We start from the raw sequence: 4951 nt of genomic DNA on the forward strand, positions 1-4951 counted from the left end.
TTGCATAAGTGACATGGGGTAATAAAAGAATTTATAAAAAAATAAGAAAAGGAAATGATATATAATATTTCAACAAATAGTAATTAAATAATAGTTAATGCAATTTTAAATTTTCAAAATCTTTAAAAAAACTAAAAACTCATTAAAAGAAACAAAATATTTTGATTAAATCCATTATCTATAGCTAACCATATTATAAGGGTTGTATTGTCAAAACTTAACATACGACTCATTCAAAGTCCCAAGGTCTAATTGCACACAACTTATATCTTTGGTGTCAATAAATTTCTCACAACTAAATTTTAAAAAATAGAAAGAAAAGGTAACAACAATAGTTGCTTTATGTCATTCTCTTCTGTTTTGATTACAGTTGAATTAAATATAATGGCAAAGTAGTTGTTTCTGATATATAATATGAAATGATTTTTATTTATTGTTGATGAGTTGTTTAGTGTATTTATGTCTTATTATATATTATTTTTGTAATTCTTATTTGTATAAGTTATGTTTTTCATATTATTGAAACCCTAATCTCTTCCTCATTCCTTATTTTTTTATTTGTCCCAAATTTGATTTAATTCTTCTTAAATTAAATGTAGTTTGCTTCTGCTATTGAATTCCTAAAAAAATGGGAACATGTTTGTTTTGATCTTATAATGATAAGTTTATTGAATAAAAAGTTCTTATGTTAAATTGTTCTTATCTTCCACTTTTGTGTGCATGAAGATTAGGATTGAGTTATATATGACTTCAGATGACTCTCTCTTTATTAATTGCTTCTCTCTCCCTTGAATCTTTTCATTCTTATTAGTTCTTTTGTTTGATTGCTTCTCTTTCTCTCTCTTATAGGTTCTTATATTTGGCTACTCCTCTCCTTGTTGGTTATTCTATTTGGTTGTTTCTCTCTATATTATTCTCCCCCTTCTTATTGGTTTCTCTGTTTGGTTGCTTCTCTTTCTCTCTTATTGGCTCTTCTATTTTTGTTACTCCTCTCCCTATTTCTATTTGGTTGTCTCTCTCCTTATTATTGGTTCTTCTATACGATTGTTTCTCTTTCTCTTTCTTATTAGTTTATCTATTTTGTTTAGATTGTATTGGTTTAATTTTATATGATTTTATTTAGTTTGGTTTTATTCAAATTGATTTGATTCAATTTGATTTGTTGCTTTGATTTGTTCCTTCTTTGGATGCTTCTCCTATCTCTATTGGTTCCTCGCAACGATTTCTTCTCGATTTCTTCTCTCATTGGTTGTTACTCCTCTCTATGATGGTTCTTCTTATTAGTGATTGTTTCCGATGTTTATAATATTAATTTAGTTTTATCGCTTATTTTTAGAATTAATTTATAACAAGTTTAAAGTTTAACAATTTTTAACTTGAGAGAGGGAGTGTTTGAGTTCTATATTTATATTATTTATTATTGAGTATGTTTTTTTTTTGGACAACTTCTCAATCTTTTAATTTGAGGGGAAGTGTTTGAGTTTTATATTTATATTATTTATTATTGAGTATGTTTTTATTTTTTGTTGGACAAATTCACAATGTTTTATGTTTATGCATTATGAGTTTGAGAGTACATACACACTTGTGCATTTCAAAGTAAACAAGGACCAAATGACCAAATGATCCTACACCAAAATTTTGCAACAAATCTTAAGGATTGACATCTTCTGTTTAAATAATATCATTAACAAAACATAAAACTATAATAGCAACAAGCATCTGTTTAAATTTTCTTTTATCCACTAGTATAAAAAAAAAAATCGTTTGGAAACTATGTAAAAAAAATTTGAGGACTTCAGCAGAAGCCTGGCTTGAATGTACGAATTTCATTCCCCGTGCAAAGATCCAAATGCATCTTTTACAAGCTGAAAGCTTTGAGCAATGGCTCAAAAGTAAAATGAGAAAGAATAAAGGGTAGTATCTGATATTGGTGACATGATTATAGATCAGTGTCAAGACGGTAATTCAACAAAACTCTTGCTTCCTTCTGAAAATGAAAAACATGATAGGATTCATATTATATTGTACATGTATATAATACAAAATTACAATTTAAAAATTAATAACATTTAGGCGTCATAACACTGCAAATCGAGTTATAGCTGATAGCAGCAGAACTACTAATACAAAACTGGCTCATAACATACATAAGATGACAACCCAATACAAAGCTAACAGTCAAGAAAACCAAAGTTTTATGCTTTGCAGAAGGGTAAAGGTCTGACAGAGACCATTTAATATTATCGTACTATTACCAATCCCAGAAACAAGTTCCGAATAAAGAAGAAGATTAAAAAATCTTACTTCCTTTCAATTATTATATTCAACAAAGGAAAGAATAGTAAGAAAATTCCAATTCATATTAATATAGCAAGCATCAATTTTAAGATTCACTAACATGATCAACCCTCCAATATTAATGCTGCTAGATTCAGCAAAAGATACTGTATCTTCTGTGCATATAGACAACAAGGTTTCACATGATTGTTCCAATCTCTCCAAAGAAAGGCTAAAGAACAACTTGAAAATAAAGTCAGCCACAAAATATTAATTATTTCCGGTTAAAAAGTAGTTATTGTACATAGGAACTGCAATCCCCTTAGTTCATGAGGCATGCTTCCGTCCAATCCCATGTGTTCATTCATCATGAGTGTTAATCAAAGCATTTTGCACTCTACAATTACAAGCACAAACTCACCCTTTTTAGTCTATATATAAAGTACATGATTAGGACACGCGGTATATATAGATTTATAGAATTTACAGCAGACAAATCAATGGATGCTCTTTTCTTTTTAGTAATAGCTCGATTCTTGATGCAAAATGTGTCTTGAACAATGATATGGTAGGTAAAAACTTGGTTTAACTATATTAAATAACAATAGTATACTGTGTTACTATTATAGATGATTCATAAATTCAAAGGGTACATAACTATCAGGTTCATTCATTGTATGAATTTGTTTGGTGTCAAAACCATTGAAAGAATAACATGGGTAGATACTATTAATAAGTAATGGCTAAAATGAAGGCAATACAAAAGAAGAATGAGCAGAAGGCATAAATAAAGTTACAAAATTCACTGCTTTTTCAACAATAATTGATAGTTGGTCAAAGCTCAAATTTGAGGAAGCTATTGAAGCATACACTAATCTGATGAAGTTGATATTATAACCTTGTTTCGCACAACATGCTAGATAGAATTCTGATCCTCAGGCATGAACTTAACCCTTGAAGTTGACATTTCACAAACGAAAGAATAAAAAAGATTTTGGTTGCTTCAGTGTTTAGCTTGGATGAGCCTAGTTGGCTTTGAAGATTCTTGCCCAGTTGCATCTCACTCTATAGTCGAGTTGTACATACACGGTTTGTACAATTAACAGAAACTATTTTTGCATAAAGACTTAGGAGTCCCTATCTTCCATTGAAATTTACTTAAAGATAACTCTAGAAATAAAATAAAATTGTCAACAATTGTAGTTCGGGTACCATGATTGAAGACACTATGAGAATAATAACTCATAAATATTTTATTTGTAGAGTGCCCGTGAAAGGAAATTTCAAAAGAAGATAAGAACTCTTGTATAGTCTTTCGCATAAAAGCACTGTGTAAGTCAATTGTGCAAAGATGAAAGTACAACCATGCTGTAAAGTAAGTGCAGTATGAGGGACAAGAACATTCAAAGACAATCAAACAAATTCAAGAAAAACAATAGAAGAGCAAAAATCTTTGTTAAACTTTTGGTGTAGACTTATCATCTGTTTTTGTAAAATGTCAACTTTTAAAAGTGTCAAGTTCATGCAGAGAAACAAATTATCCATAGTCAATAACCTCATGATCTGACAAAACGCGCACAAGTCACAATTATGTTCCTTCAAAGTAACTACTTTCTCTCTGCAGATGCTCCCTCCAAACTTCCCATTAACAAAAACTTATGATATTTGTGATGCAAGCGGTGACCTCTAAGATTTATAGAGAAAGTTACTACCAGATCTTAATGGGTGATGATGAAACTCCAGCATGCAATCTGACAAAAGTACCGTAATGATCTAAATATGCAAATTACTTCTAGGAGCCTATGAGTAACATACACTGGATGTTTAGAAGATGAATCACTACTTTTTAGAAGATCCAGCTAGATCCGTCTAAATATGTAGTGTACCTTTACTCATGGCTCACCGAAAGTAATTTGCATATTTTAGATCACATTACAAGAACCCGTCACTTGCATAAGCATAAACTACTTACAAAACCTCACGGACCAGGGTCGCATTCAACTCCACGCAATGCATAACTGTAATTATGCCCATAGAAAGGCAATTGTATAACTGGAAAAATAAAATATAATTAGTAAATTTTCAGAGTAAATGCATTATATCAAACAATTGTACTGCATCCATGGAATTCATAGTCAAATGCTGCCACTCTTCTTTTCCGTTTAATTTGAATACAGGAGATTGAAGCTACAAACAAAGGAAGGGTTTCAAAAGAGACTCACCATAGCAAATGAAAGAGTAATGCGATCACGATGTTGTTTGCAAATTGCATAGCTATATTTGCATTGGGGCTTCTTCCATGGTCTTTCATCTATTTTTGTTAAAATATTGGAAGGAACTTTTGGGTAAGTGGAAAAAGACTAAGAATTTCGGAGAGGATGTGAAATTTTTGGGAAAGATAAATACTTACATTATTAAGTGTTTATAATTTTTTGTTTGATATAAACTCAACTAAATCATCTCTATTTATACTAAACACATTTTTAAATTAACGGTTGGGATTTTGACATCATAAAATCAATCTAATGATTATAAATTACTTTCTAGAAATTTAGCTAATATTTTAAATTAATTAATTCTTATCTTTTAAAAAAATTCTAGAATAGCCTTCTAGAAATTAGATATATAATATAAACTTGGGTTTCAAATTCCTAAGGCCTAAAAACTAAAA

General features: G+C 29.9%; 1 long non-coding RNA gene across 1 annotated transcript; it reads right to left on the reverse strand.

The window, feature by feature from the left end:
* Positions 1-3068: 3068 nt before the first annotated feature.
* Positions 3069-4707, reverse strand: LOC127100971 (uncharacterized). The gene is made up of 2 exons (XR_007794551.1): positions 4503-4707; positions 3069-4332 (listed from the first exon to the last, which is right to left on the reverse strand). It is a non-coding gene; the product is annotated as an uncharacterized LOC127100971 (long non-coding RNA).
* Between the last annotated feature and the right edge of the window lie 244 nt (positions 4708-4951).

This window comes from Lathyrus oleraceus, chromosome 7 (genome assembly GCF_024323335.1).
Source record: "Lathyrus oleraceus cultivar Zhongwan6 chromosome 7, CAAS_Psat_ZW6_1.0, whole genome shotgun sequence".
Taxonomy (NCBI): Eukaryota; Viridiplantae; Streptophyta; class Magnoliopsida; order Fabales; family Fabaceae; genus Lathyrus; species Lathyrus oleraceus.